Here is a 15,318-nt window from a genome sequence, read left to right as displayed (position 1 = left end):
TCAGTTGTGCAAACAGGTAACTGAATCAGCCCTAACTGGGCCCAAGATGTCTGCAGGGCACATCAATCATAACTCCGGGTAAGGGCTGCAGAGCGAGTCGGGGGCACGGCTGGGGCAGGATCGCCTCTGGATCCTCCCCCAGACAGCACGAAAAAATGGGGAAGCAAACTGAGCTGGTGGCAGTGCCAGGCAGGGCTGGCCAGGCTGCCGTGCGAGCTCGCAAGTTGGCCAGGGTGCGTGCGGGTTAGGTCGCAGGATGCTGCTGCTGGCGGCATGCTGGGCTGCAGAAAGGGGATGAGCAGGGAACGATTTCACTTACTTTAACTGGCCCTGAAAGACATTTCACCTTCATCGCAAGTTCGTTGCGAACCCCCCCTGCCCAAAACTGGAGATGACACTTTTCCCTGAGAGGTCGGCTTATGTAGCTGTCATTTAATCTTCGTCTCGCTAACGTACTTATTTCTCCTCTTCCCTTCGCCCTGCTCCTTCTCACAGCTTGCTGCCTGCTGCTTTTAATAGGACAAGGCAGCAGAACTGTTGGACGCAGCAGAGCAGCAGTGTCCCAGCATGGGGCTCGAGGGCATGCTGATACTGAACCTCGCAGGTTTTGGATAAGCTCTGAAACCGGGTTTCTGTTCATCCAAGGGTCACAGAAAATACGTTTTCCCTTTAAAGCAAAGCTATTAAAACTCATGCTCAGGCCCTATTCCAGTCTGGGTGATTACTGCCTGCCAATGCCTCATTCCCTCTGCAGTTTTAATTGGTGCTATTAAAGAGCTGCAATGCTTCACCCCAGAAGAGGCTCAGTCTCTCTATCAGGATGAAGGAGCCCTCTCCTTAGTGCTTGTGTTAAAATTATCAGACACTTGGGGCTGGGGAGGAGGGAAAGCTGTGCAGACTCGGCGTGTGGCAAAGCGCCTGCTCCCTGGCTCGGGAGGGTTTTGCTGTCACTTTGCCCTGCAATTAAATGATGCACAGAAGCTGCAGAGCGGGAGGGGGCCGGGGCCGGGCTTCTTGGTAATGGATGGTGTGATGTGCGAACAGATCCAGCGCCTAGGGCTGCCGTATCCCGATGACAACTCGTCTGCTTCGTGCTGAGGACGGAGGAGAAGGGAGGCTGCAAGGTTCAGAAAGTAGCAGGGTGGTTATGCAAAGTTCGGCAAACTCGGACGGCTTTGCTCATCCCGACCCCACTGGGCATCACGCAACTTCCAGCCAAAGCTACACCAAAGACTCACTTGGTATTCGAGACCCAGCAACCACCTTCTTCAATCTAAATTAAGTATTAAAGTGAAAGGCAATTCAGTGAGACCATGAATTCATTAGAAAACATAGCTAGATCCAAAAGGTGCTGCAGATGATAACGCATCGGGGAGGTGGGGATGGGGTGGGGGGAGCAGGGTGCAGACAGAGACGTACAAGCAGCAGTGAATTAAAATCAGAAATGGGAAAAAAATCAGTGCATTATTTTAGATGAAGATTAAATGACAGCCCCTGCTTCAAAGGGCAAGCGCGAGAGGCTAACAGGCTGTGACAAACCAGAACGCATGGACACAGGCAGCCAATTCCCTTAAATAAAACTTTTATTGGCCATGATATCTGAAAACAAGCAGCCCGCAACAGGGATTAATGGTTTTCCCTGGCCTGCCCCAGCACTCTCCATCCCAGGGAGGGCCACGGCTGCAGGGGCCAGGTGCTGCCTCCCCGGGTGGCCACGCTGTAGCCGGGGATGCCAGAGGGCCGTGGGGCTGGGGGAGGAGGAGCGAGACGGAATCACTTAGCCTTCATTAGGCCAAATTAAAATCAGAAGTGAGATGACAATTACAATTTGTGACTGGTTAATTGTTCGCCTCAGAAGCTGATCATTGTGCAGATTGGGAAAATTAATTGTTCGCAGTCCCAGGTGGGTTGGCTTTGAACCCTGCCAAAGAAGTGGAGCTCCTGCGGGTGATGCTGCCTGCTCTCCAGCCAGCCCTGAGGATGACGTCCTGCAGGCTGCATTGCCGGGTCTCCAGCCAGGCTGCGGAGCCCCAGGGGGCTGGCAGACCCCCAAAGCCCCTCACTACTTTAGAGCCTGGAGCGGAGCACCCCTGCGTTAAGGACCCGAGCGCCATATGGGATGGCAGCGCTGGGAACTGCTGCCTCCGCAACGGGAGCACCCACCGTCCTCGCCCTGCACGGCGGCACAGCGGACCTGCCTGCCAACCTCCCTCCCTGCCCACCCAGCCAGGGAGAGAGCTCCCTTCCCGCTGGGGCTTGTGAGCGCTGCAGCCACCGCTGCTCCATCATCCATCTGGCGCTGAGCGTGGTGTGTCAAGCCCAGCTCCCACCAATCAAGCCTACCCCTTCAGAGCATCCTTCTTGATTTTTATCCCCCCAGCGCTCGGGAAAGGGTGTTGTGAACACTCAGATATAATTGTAGCGTCTAATGGGGCTGCCAGAGAGGGGGAAGGTGCCAGATTTCAGCGGAAATGGAGACCTCCAGCTTCTGCCTTCACTCCAGCTCTCCCACCTCCTTGGTTTCTGGCAGGCTCCCTGGCCACGACGCTTGCTGCATGGGAGCCAGCTCTCTGGTGGGTGCAGAGCCTGGACTCACATCAGCCCCGTGTCCTGGGGGCTGCAGGCTGGAGCGCGGCGTGGCCTCTCCCACGGGAGACATCCGTTGCAATGTGCAGCTGGGCCCTTTGCAATCCCCTCTCCATCAGGCAGTGCCCCGGCAGAGGGACCTTTTCCCTCTCCATCTCCCCCGGCTGCTAATTAGCTGCGAGGTTCACCCGTGTCTCTCTGGTAGAAGGGGACAGCTCAGCCTGATTTCCCTCCCGTGTTACCACCGTCACAGCCCTGCTGCTGCCTGCACTCTCTCAGCAGCAGGCAGGCTGAAGGGCCAGGCAGGGAGAGCAGCAGGCAGCCTGGCGTCTCTGCAAGCCCGGTGCCACCCCATCACGACCGGCAATGCAAGTCTAAAGCATCTCCCACAGACTGCAGCTCCTCTCCCTGCAAAGAGGCTCTGCGCTGGGTCCCTGCGAGCCGTGGGGCGTCCTTTCCCCCACGCAGCTTTGAGACAGAAACGGCTCCTGCAGCTCCCGCAGCCTGGGGGAGGCTGTCGGCACGAAGCGAGGAGCGTGGCGGCTGCCAGGGGCTGACAGCAGCCGGGCACTGGGATGTGATAACTCCTGTGGCTGTACATGCCTGTTGAGCTGCGACAACATGACAGCAATAGTAGCTCATAATCCGCACAAGTGTGTGTTTGTGCCTTGCAGCAGTGTGTGTGCTGGAGAGACAGGTGCACTCCAGGAAATTATGATATATATTTCCGTGACATACCATTTCCCTCTGTTGTACATTGCAGATACAGGGAAAAGACCCCACAGATCGTTACGGTGGGAGGAAACGCCGCCAGCCTGCGGGGAAGAACGGCTCCTCGTTAACCATTTGCAACAAGATTTTCAAAGGGCTCATCGTCTCCCATGCGCCCATCTAAATGATGCAGACAGCTCTGAGGCTCTGGACACTGAGTCCTTTTGAAAAATCAAGCCAGCACTGCATAGGAGCTGGGAGTGAAGAGGGATGCTCATATCTCTCCCATTTATTTCTTCATCTCTCTAATCAAACAAACAAGCAGCATGCCTAGAGCTGCAGCGGGCAGGCAGAAGCTGGCTGAACCTTCCTCTCCAGAGATGTTAAAGCCCAGAGGAAAGTGTCCACCTCTCTGCGTTGCTCCTGGCTGCTCGGACACCCCAGGGTCCCCATCCCACCTAACACACAGGCTTGGTCCCCGTCCCAGCCCGCGGGCATCTCGGGCCCTAAAACCGGCAGACCGATGGCCAGGGTAACCGCTGTCCTGGCGGCACGACCGCAGATGCTGCCTGTGCTGCATCAGCCCGAGTGACCTTCCCTAGCAGATCGACTTGCAAAGAGGAATGATCGATACCCCTCGGCACAGCCTGGGGGCTGGAGGGCGGGGTGGCCATTAAGGCTGGCTCATTTGCAGAGAAGCCCCCTCAAACCTCCCCCCCCCACTACTTTCCTCTACCCACACCAAGGCCAAGTGCAGCATCCTTTGGAGAGGGGATGCTCTGGGCAATGTCAAAGGCTTTTGAGCTCTGCTATCCACGTGACGCTCCACAAACCGGCCGTGAAACCAATCTGAGCTACGGGCTCCAAAGGGGACAGAGACCAGGGGTGTCACTCGGGGAGAGCACGTCCATGTCCGTCTGTTGGACCAAAAAAACCCAGGTCCCTGGAATAAGGTATCAACTCCCAGTGAGACAGTGAAAACACCAGTGAAGGTGGCTCACGGCAGCGCGGGGTGCTGGGTCGGGTGCAGACCGAGGGGTTGCCCAGCGCTCGTGCAGCCCCCAGCCACGGTGGTCCCGTCCCCACCCAGAGCCTGGGAACGGCCAGGAGCTGCTCCAACATGTCCCCCTGGGATGTTTTAGGAAGAAAAGTTCTGCTGCTGCAGTGTTTTGATGTCAGTCCCTTCAGAGGGATAAATTGAGGCTCTTTAAACTTTCTACGTAAGGGGAGAGGTGGGTGGGGAGGAACAGGTTATTAAACAAACCTTAAAAAAAGGAAAGAATTCCTGAGTGTAATTAAAATCTAAACCATGATGGGATGTCTCCTGTTATTTCTCTAGAGGCGTCTGTTGTTGGAAACAGCATTTCTTCAGATAAGCAGTATTGCTGCAGGCAGGGAATGTTGCACAGACGGTGCCAAGAGAAGAGGCGAGGGCCAGGGGACTGGGGACCTCGCTCAGCCATTGTTGTACTGGGGGCTCAGCTGGTCCCTTGCCGTCTCCATCTTACTTCTCTCTTCATTCACGGATTGAACTGCTCTTCCAGGAGCGAAGGGAGCCAGGAGCTCGCTAGGAACAGCTGGCCACCCATGCCGTGGTGGCTGACCCGGGCAGGGGCTGGGCAGGGGCACAGGCAGGGTGCCAGCAAACCGATGGGCAGGTGACTCCAGCATCAGTGGACGGGCAGAGGAACGGGGTCGCATCACGCATGCAAAGCGGGGCGAGAGCAGCCGCAGCTGGAGCCCAGCCCTGCTCCCTTTGATCTTCAGCAGAAGACAGGTCAGGATGGCAATGCGGCTGCTTGTAAGTGCTGTGAAATCAGGGTAATTTCTAATTACGGGGAAGTCTGTCCCTGCTATCTTGCTGGCACATTCTGGCCTCCTTGTGCCATGTGGCTGCGATAAAGGATGGAGTTACAAAACACCTCCTGAGGGCTTGATGACCCCACGGGGTGACACAAAAGAGCATCTCAGCAGTGTCTGCAGAGACGCGAGATGCTCCTGGGGGGGGCTGAGCCTGCCCTGCGGGGGCCGGGACTCCCCTGCTGCTTCCTACCATAGACCACATCCTGATGAGCTGCTGGTCTATTGCCACGATGCCCCTGGAGATGCCATAAGGACATGAGGTCCTACCAAACCCCTCTGGGCTGGCAGATGCCCAGGGACAGCAAGAGGTAGCTCGGTTCTCCCTTCCCCGTGCTGCCAGCCGGCAGTAGCCTCGCTGCGTTCAACAGCCGGGCTCGGTGGCCGCGGGACAGGGCGAGGAGGAGGGAAGCTCCAGCAATAAAAATGCAAGGACAAGAGCAGATCCAGGCTGGTGATGACCCATCAAACAAGGGAAGCAACCCCCTGCCCCTGCACTGCAGCAGCTTGTTACTGACCCTAAAAGCCCCCAAGTCTTCCCATGATTTTATCTGAGCTTCAGTGCACTGCTCAGGGTTAAACATTTCAGCCGGTAATTGCAAACCCAATGTTTCAGCAGCTTATTAGGACATGACAGCCAGAAAGAGCACATCGGTGACGTTAAAGGGTTGGACGTGAAGCTGTTCCTGGCCATGCCGGTAACTTTGTCCCCCTGGTCTCTGCTTGCCCTCCATGCTGTTTCCCATGTGCAACACACACGGCAGCCTCTCTGCAGGAAAAGAACAAAGGTGGGTGGCTTGCATGGCTTGTGCCTCTGAAGGAATTAGGGAGAAGAGCTCAGAGCCACACGCTCACCTGCTGAGAAGCCTGCACTGCTCTCAGGGCCCAAGCACAGGTTCAGCAGCCAGAAACTGGCCCCCGGGTGAGGGCGAAAAGACTCTCCGAATCTATGAAAAAGCCTCCAAACATTTGCAAAGCTGGCCCTGGCCATGCCCGGGTCCAAGCCCTGCTTTCAGCCACAGGGAGCTGGGCAGCCCTGCCCAGGGTGTCGCTCCAGCCTTGCAAACTGCTCAGTGATGTTCATGAGCAGCTGAGAAGTATCTAATCCACCCGAATAAATCTGGGCGAGGTATTACTTTTGCTATTAAACATGGATTTTAAAAAGAGTGCATTGATTTTCTCTCTGTGCTGAATTTCACCGAGGAAAAGCTCGGATGTCCTACCAGCATGGCTGGAAATATGACACTGAAGTCGCATCTCGGACCCCATCAAACCCTGCACCAATTTGGGGGTTTGCACAGCCCAGCACCCCTCTTGCTTCTTGCGGGGCTGTTCTGCTCCACTCCGGCTGGCTCCCGCCCAGTAGGAGCCATTCCTCTCCAAACCCCGTGGCCTTCTTAGCCTCCTCTCAGCCTCGCCGGGGAAAAAACAAGCCGTGATTTAGCACCTGCCTCCTGCAAAGGGCCGGCCGGTGGCTCCTGTCTCTGCTGCTCCCCGGGAAGCACCGGGGATGCTGTGCCCAGAGCAGGGGGCAGCACCAGGGCAGCCCCCCCAGCCCGACCTGGGCTCCGGCACCGCACAGCATGCGCCTGCTCTTAGGGCCTGAGGGGAGACGAGTCAACCTCCGGCAGCCAAAAAAGCCGTAGATTAGTGCAAATGCCAATAAGTCATTAGGAATCATAAGAAAAATGTACGGTTGCCATAGCAACTGCCAGGCACGGCTTTGGGGCTGCTTCACCCCCTTCCTCAGATGCGGAGCGGCTCGGTGGGGATGGAGGCAAAGCCCTGTGCCATGCCCCGAAAAGCCACCGCAGCCAGGAGGGGCTCAGCGAGTTGGGGGTGGCTGTACCAGCATCACCCTTATGGGGTTTGGGGGTGCTGAGCCCCTCTCCGGGGAGCAGCGGGGCTTTGCCATCAGCAGAGACCCCAGAGATGCTTTCCAATGGGATGGGGACCGCTTGGTCCTCCACGAACCCTTGGGCTGACTGCCATCACGAGCCAGGGGGGTTGCACATACCCACCTGCACCCACCCGCTGGGGAGGAACCAACACCCAGCCCTCAAATCTCCACGTTTTCTGCACCGGGGTCCGTGCCCCTCACGCCGGCAGGCACTGCCCTGCCCGTGGCCGAACCTCGGGGCACTCGGTGACTGATAAAGGTCCCTCCCCAAACTGAAGGGGATGGAATAATCTTTCACGGCTGAGGAATTGTGCTTATTCTTGGCAAAATCCACTTCCAGTTTATTTTAAATACAATCATCTAACTGACCGCTGGGAGCCTGAGGGCAAAGGAAGGGAGAAGGGAATTGCTAGCGGAGAGGGAATTAGCCCGTAGGAGCAAGACTGTGATGAGCCGGGGTGACCCAGCTGCTGGCATTACTGAGTTTGGAGGATGCTGGGCTGGAGCCGGAGGCTTTGAGCCAAGAAGTGACCCTGAAGTCCCGTGTGTCCTGGAGGGGCTGCAGGAAGGAAGAGCATTAAGGATCCAAGGTGCATCCCAGCTGCTCCTTCACTCGTCCCCCTCGTGCTAATTGCAAAGCCCCTGGTTTCCAGGGCTGCTGTGCCCCCCCTAGCCCCGGAGCACTCGGGCTGGAGCTGGGGAGACCCCAGGGAAAAGCCACGCTGGGGTGGTGATGCTCTCCCACCCACATGGAGCTGATGGACCATTTCTCCGCCCAGCCCGGAGGAACCCAGTGCCTGGCAGTGCCCGGCCTTCCGTGCGGCTTGTTTTCCACAGCTCATTTTGACAGATGCTTTAGAAAGATGCAACCTCCCCCCATTCCCCTTCTCCCCCCCTTCCTTTCCTGCTCCCTCCCTCCACCCACAGCATCCTGCCGGGTGCCGGGGTTTCTGCCCCCACCGGTTCCACCCTTCCCTGGAGACCTGCCTTCCCCAGCATCCGCAACAGGAAAACCTCGTTCCTGTCCTCATCACACCGAGAGCTGGCTGTCACCCGATGGAACAAGGCTCCCTGCAGTCGCTGAGCCACTGCATCACCTGGTGCCAGTCCGCCGAGCGTGGGCAGAGCGTGAGAAGTTGCCGCTCTCCCATCGTCTCCAGGAATTACAGCCCTCGGTGGCCCCACGTGCGTCCCCCCTCCCCGTGCTGCAGCTGCACATGGCTGGCGGAAATGTCACCCACTTTGTCTTTAATTCACAAACATCGTCTCCCCCCGGGGATCTTTTTTCTTTTTCCTTTTTTTTTTTTTTTTTTTTGGTTTATTCACAGAATTAGATCTCTTCTGAGTTTCCAGGAGTGGCTCATCACCTCTTAGTCATCCCGGGCTGCTGCGGAGATCGGGGAGCTGCACCGCGAGGCAATCCTGCAGCAGCACGGGGAGGGTGATGCCTGGCTGCAGGCAACCCCGAGGGCGGGGGGGGGGGGGGCGAGGGGCTGCCTGGCCCCCAGCGCAGGGGGGTGACCCCCTGCCTTCACCCCCTCTACAGCCGGTGCAAAGGGAGGATTCAGCCCCGGGGAGGCAGGAGCCACATCAACCCTCTCCATTGCCTCTGGCTGCAAACGTCCCCCCCACCCATGCGGTGGTTTTTAAACCCACTCAGCTCTGCAACTCTATTATTTACAAGCGCTGCCCAAGGAGACCATCTGCACCAAGGACACCAGGAAAAATAAGATGGCACCAAGCCCTACACAGGGCAGATGGAGCTGCACCCAGCTCTGCCCAGCAGCAGCCCCTGCCGGAGTGGGGCTGGGGTCCGGCCGCACCGGCTGAGCAGGAGAGGGATGCCGTGCCGCCGGGAGCGGCTGCTCCACAAGGCCGTAGCGCATCGCCCCTTCCCCTTCCGAGCATACCCGCAATTTCCCAGGAGGAAACGACTTTGGCAGCATGCTGCTCTCTTTCCCCCGACCCTTAAAAATATAAACCAAAGCAAAATGCAACATCAGGCTGCTCAGCTTCTTGGTGAAGCCCCCGGCTCCCTGCGGCCCCCGCGCTGCAGAGCTGCAGCAGTCCTGCCGCTGCCAGCCTGCGAGCAGAGATTTCGGCATGATAAGGGATGGCTTTCAGATGTAAACAGCCCTGTTCGTTTAACTGGCCTTAAAACCTGAGCAAAACCGGGAAAATGCATGTGTGCGCCAAGCCAGGGAGGACAACCGTAGCCAAGGAAGCGGGGACAAGGGGGTATGTCTGCGGCTTCCCAGGAGGGTTTAACCAGCAAAGAGGGAGTCAACAAAATATTAAAAAACCATAAAGCTAGCTGGAGAGTGTCACTGAAATCCCTTTTATCTTATTTAACAATAACTTCATGAAAAGGAAAGAACAGCGGGCGATTTCAAGCACAGTACAGGACTCGGGCGCAGGCGATGGACGGGTGTCGGGGCAGCCCTCGAACCCAGCAGCACCACGACGGAGCCGACCCTGGCCCTGCTCCTCCATCCTTTCAAAGGCTCGACGCAGGGACGAATCCTGATTGCACATCGGGAACTAGAGGACTCATCGGCTGCACGAGCTGCATCTTGCTGCTGGAGGGTTGGAGCTGCACAGCACTGCAGCCAGCCAGCCCTCCGCCAGCCCAGGCTTTGGGACAGCCCGCCCGGCTCCATCGCTGGCTTCGAGCAGCAGCGGCAGCACGTAGGAGTTAGGAAAAGTGACTCAGAAACAGGACTCGACAGAATTTTCCATGGGAATAAAAGCCTTCGCTGAAAAACGCGGCTTCTGATCAACCGCAGCAATTTGCAAATTCGGATCAAACGCTGCGGACCCTTTTTGGGCCAACATGTCTAAAGTCCAAATGGGCTTTTCAAGTCAAGCGAGAGGCTTTGATCATGCGTTGCCAAACAGTGGTTTGAACAATGAAACCACTGAATTAAATTTAATAATCATACTATGAACGAGTGACAGACACCCAATTGAAATGCTTATTCCAGCACAAACTGAATTGGTTCATCTTTTAATGTTTCACAAATAGGAAAAAACCCATTTTTTCCTTTTCAGGTGACCAGACGCTAGTATTATTTTTTTTTTTCCCTCTGTTTTTCCAGGCTGTTGATCTCTATCCCTATGGTCCTGATGGGACACAGGACAGAGCAGAGAGAGGCGCGTCCCTGGGCTTTGGGGCAAACATGCTTTCTTCTCCCAAATGAGAGAGCTGGAGTTAGTTATCCCTGCCTTTGGGAAAGGCTGGTTAAAATGCAAAACCCCCTTTTATGCCGATTACAAATTCCTCACTGATGAAGGCTTTTAAATTCAAAGCAAGCATTATTAAGTCTCACAGAAGCACAGTAGCCTGTCTTCATGCAAAACAATTTTCTCAGCTTGAACCTGAAAACAGACTCAACTCAGCTTTGGTCAACAGGAAGGACAAAGACGGTCACGCTCCGACCTCACACGCTGAATTTAATCTCGGAGTGATTTTTTTATGACTGGTTATAAATGCCACAAAATATGGTTTTATAATAGCACCTGGGATAGGTTTTTAAAGCCGATGGGTAGCTCTGGAGCCTGGATAGGGTCAGGAGATATCAGAGCATTTATAAGCTGCTGGAGGGGGAAGCTGGCATTAATTCCGAGTAGAGTTGGTGAATAATTTATCACAAGTAATTTATTGACGAAGTTGGTCTCTTTTCCGTGTCTGGGTGAAAAGCACCCCAGTGCAGAGAGCCAGCGCAAGACTTAGGCACCACTTAAGTCCCAATTAAGCCCTTTGTGAATTGTCTGGGAACGGATCCCAATTTTTCCATATTTATTTGTTATTCAGAATTACACGCCAAACAGAGCCGACAGATAATTCCTGCTCTGCGGCGTGTTTGCAAACAGTTCCCAGGCAGCACACGCTGAGAGGACTCCAGCCGTTTCGAGGGGGCACAGGGGTTACTCAGGCCCCCATCCCTCCCTGGGATGGTGTAATTTGTGGGACCCCATTTCCCACATCAAGGAGCCCCAGGCGCTCACCACTACCGGGGGGTATGGAGCGGGGGAAGGCAAGGGGTGCTGGGGCTGCCATCCCCCTGCCCCGAGGCGCAACCAGACCAATTTTCTCAGCCATTTATTGCCCTCCTAAACCCCACCCACTAGAACAGCCTTTTACAAAACCCGCTATAAATATATTTATCACAAAATACTCTCTGCCGTCAACAACCGCTTAACCTGCACATATGTTTCACCACCTATAAGCTGGCTGATGTCCTGGAACGGTGTCAGGCATTTCAGCAGCTGCTCCGGTCCAGCACGGAAGGGATGCTGGAAAGGACACGCGTGGGGACCGGTGTGCAAAAGTCCAGGGTGGCCAGGGCACGGCCGTGGGCTGGCACAGCAGGAGGGCAAGGGGAGATGCCCTGGGCTCCACGAGGAGCTCACGACTCAAGAGCATCAACGACCAAACCCTAAACTCAAACCCAAAGTCCCAGTGCAAAGCCTTATTGACAGAGACCATCTCCCCTCTTAAGGAGAAGTTTTAAACTCATCTAATTTTAATGTTTTTCCTGATGCACCCCCAGCAAGCAGCAGACAGCACTCTGCGCTCAGCAGCAGCTGTAAATTCTCCTTCTCTTGGCTTTCCCCGGCCGGGGCTGGGCAGAGCTGCAGCTTTCGATGCAGAGCACAGGAAAGGGCATTTCTCCCCAAGAACAACAATTTCATTTCCAGGAGGAGAACCAAAGTCACAGGTACCTCCCACGCATGTTGAGTGGAGGAAGAGCAACCATCAGTCAGTGCCGGAGTCCTCGCACCTCGTCTTCGGCAGAGGACAGCGAAACAAGCCCCTCGGCATGTTTCCGGGCAAAAAGGGTGTGAGAGCAAGAAGGGAGGGTGGTGGCGAGTTTCTGTGTGCAAGGAGGGGATCACACAGACCCTGGGCTGGCACCTCTGCTCTTTAGGAAATCAGCCATGTGCCAACAGGAACACTATCCCACGGGTAGCTTTTAGGACAGAAGGGAAGAGGCATTAGTGACCAGGGCCTAGCCTGAAGGTGATTTAGGAGATACACTGCTGGGAATAAAGAAAGGTAGAGGGCCCTGTGTTTGGACTTCCCTGCATTTGGAGAGGTGCCAGTAGCATGGAGAAGTTCCCAGCCTTTCAGGTGCCCACCTGGACCGAGGTCTGAACCTTCCCAACATCCTCCATCCCTGTCCTAGCCAGGAAATTTAGGATCACATCCCTAAACGTCAGTGATCAGCTACAGCAAGGAGCGGGGACGAACCCTCCACTGTCGTGAGCCAGCACGGCTCTTTGAAGCAGAGGGAGCCGTGTCTGGTTAGAGCAGCCGAAGCTCTGCTCCGCATTGGGAATCGGAGCCTCCACGGCACTGCCTTTGAAGCACTGAGCAGAGGGGCTGCCCCGGCTCCCTGGGGAGACAATTTTGCAGCTTAATATACAGTTCTGTGGGGAAAGTGATTTCCTGATGCTCCGACACCCCTAGCGAGTTGAGATGGGTTTCGGTTGGGGTTCTGCCTAACTATCCACCCCCTTCCCCTGTACCAGAGGGATTTTGCAGGCTCTGCGATGGGTGTTGGCGCAGCTCAGCCCCAGCAGCTGATGCTGAGCTCCTTGTTTTACATTGCAGAAGATAAAAAAGGTCCCACCCAAAGGAAGGGGTTTAAAATGGCTGAGGAGCAGAGACTCGCCCCCAGACTTGGCCCTCAGCCCTGCTCTGCACAGCCACTTGTGCCAGCACCAACTGGGTGCCAAACCAGCCCCCACTGCCCACAGAGAGGACCCAGGGTGCTGGGGTAGCAGCACTCAGCAGTGGCTCTGCACAGGGGAAAGGACAGCCAGGAGCACCAGGAAGAGCCGTGTCCCTAGCAAAGAGGCTGGGCCAGCAGGACCAGGGTCCTCTGCCACAGGGAGCCAGGATAGGGCACCGTCAGCCGGCTCCCATGTCCCAGGTGTGAGCACCAGGGAACGATGGACACCCACAAGAGAAGCCCCATGGCAGGGAGCCGTCAACGCTCTAGGAAACTTGCACCGAGCCACATCCCATCACCCCACGGCTGCACCGCGCTCGGGCTTTTAGAGACAGAAATGAGACATTTGCTTCCCAGCCTTGCTACGAGTTCTGCCTGCACCCAGGCTGCAGGATCAGGGCTGCTCATCCTCAAAGCAACGGCAGGGGCTGGGTCCTGGCTCAGCGCTGGCACAGCAACCTGAGGAGGGTGAGGCAGGCAGCATCCGTGCGTAGCTTCTGACCTCCCAGCCTTGTTAGATCACGGCTTGAGGAACCAGATCCTCCTGCCCAGAGGTGATGGCAGCACCTACCTGCAGCCTCCAGCAAAAGCCTCCCTGGGAACACTGCTCCAAGGGTCCTTCTCCCACCCCACAGTGCCCAGCCCTGAGCACCCTCTCCTACCCTCTGGGGTCCCACTGCTGGGCTGAGACAAGCCCTGGGGAGCAAAGGGCTTCACCCCCTCCTCACTCATGGGAGAGAGGGGCATTGCTGAGATCTCTCAAATCCCTTTTTTCAGGCTCTGGCAGGAAAAAAGAGGAAGAGGAGATGAGGAGGGCCCAGCGCCTGCCTGAGCACTGGGGAGAGGCAAGGACAGCCAATACCTCAACCACACACGGAACCACGGGGTCCCTCCCGGTCCCGAGCACCCTTCCCAGACTGGGTCAGCACAAGTGGGTGCAAGGGTCCCTACAGCGGGTCCCTCCCTGCACACAGACCCCCGGGAGCCCTGGTCCCCATCGCTCCCCAGGCTGGCAGGGCACAGCCACGCACACCACAGCTGCGGGAGGGGACGGCTGCTTTGCACAGAGGTACGAGCATGGAGATTGTGGGTGGGTGCGTGTCTCCTGTGTGGCTGCGTTGGGGAGGCGCGTGCATAGAGGAGCAGGGTTAGGAAGGGTTGAAGTAAAAACAGAACCAGCACAGAAATCATTAAAATGACACCACGGGCCCAGGGCGGCTGCTCCCGGGGTTTGCTTTGCCATCACCTTTTGCCTGCCACCCCCTGGGCAGTCTGTCCTCTCCCTTGGGTGGGCTGAGCCTGGCGCCGGCAGACAAAGGTGAGTTGCAAAGGAGGGAGGGAGACCAAAGGACCAGGCCGGTTTATTTAACACAGCCTCTTTTCTACACTTAGCTTCACTCCTTTAACATTTTCCACGGAGCTCAGGCACAGAGGGGTTAATGCATTGAAAGCGCTGCTCCGGGCTGGATCGCATCCTGCCAGCATCCCTGTGCAAGGCTGGATTTCAGTCTCAGCAACACCAACCCCAGTGCATCGCCACAGGGTTTCGCCACAGTTACCCCACGTTCCCATCAGTGCCAAGGTGTGGATCGACTCGATCCCAGAGGAGTTTCCAGGACCAGGAATCCAGCTCCTGCCATCAGTGCCGGGAGAAGCCTCCTTTCCCTCGGCTGCCTCAGGCACCCCTTGCCCCCTCCTGGACCACGCACCGGCGAGGCACCGATGCTGTGTGCATTTCCTATTTTCACCTGCTTTTCTTTCTTTCATTTTCAAATACACCATTTATCCCCCATGCCAGAGATCAGCAAAAGCAAAGCTCTGGCAGGAAAGGAAAAAAAAAAACCCAAACAAACTGCCAAGCAGCCAGCTCTGTGTTGCAGAGCCCCCAGGCACAGGAGCCCCCCCAAAGTCACAACCGACCGACAATACGGTTAACGGGGCTGGAGCCCAACTTACCCTTGGACTCTCCTCCCGTCTCCCAGTGTCGCTGTCATCCGCCTGCCTGCTCCCTGCCACAGCTGCCCGCACATCTGGCTCGGGCAGAGCCCCCGTCGGCAGACAAAGGGCCAGGTTGCGTTGGACCTGCCAAAGCTGCGGGGTCCGTCCTTGTCCCTTCGGGGGTGGGGGGACGGGGACAGCAGGCCACCCCCTGCCAGGCTGCCCCCACGCTGGCCCTCAGCGCCCAATCTGGAGGCAAAGGGGAGAGACCTTCATCCTTCCCTCGCACGGCTCCTTTGCAGCCGCACACCCGCCGCTCCCTGCTGCCTGCAAACGCTCCCCCCTTCTCCTCCTCCTCCTCTCTTCTCCCCTCCCTTTCCCCATCCTCCTCCTCACTTGAGTCTTGTCGCCACGACGTGCCACCCACCTGAATCAGCTCCTGCCGGCTGCACACTTAACTCCTGCGGCTCTGGCGAGCACCCGAGGGGCAGCCCTGGCACCCCCAGCCCCTTGGGGCGATGCTCCCGAGGACCAGATACAAAAAGGTCCTGCAAAGGCTGAGCCGGCTGCTCGCACCCCTTGGCA

The 15,318-nt window shown here is 56.8% G+C and overlaps 1 protein-coding gene across 1 annotated transcript in view; it reads right to left on the bottom strand.

Annotated features, from left to right (window-relative positions):
• Nucleotides 1–15,050, bottom strand: part of LRRN2 (leucine rich repeat neuronal 2) — a 33,967-nt gene extending 18,917 nt beyond the window's left edge. The window contains exon 1 of the mRNA XM_076358173.1: nucleotides 14,752–15,050. The gene's annotated coding sequence lies outside the window, so the exon portion shown is untranslated. The remainder of the gene's footprint in view (nucleotides 1–14,751) is intronic.
• Nucleotides 15,051–15,318: the final 268 nt, after the last annotated feature.

Source organism: Aptenodytes patagonicus, chromosome 22 (assembly GCF_965638725.1).
Source record: "Aptenodytes patagonicus chromosome 22, bAptPat1.pri.cur, whole genome shotgun sequence".
Classification (NCBI taxonomy): Eukaryota; Metazoa; Chordata; class Aves; order Sphenisciformes; family Spheniscidae; genus Aptenodytes; species Aptenodytes patagonicus.
Note: the sequence above shows the minus strand (reverse complement) of the source record. Positions and strands in the feature narration are given on the sequence as shown.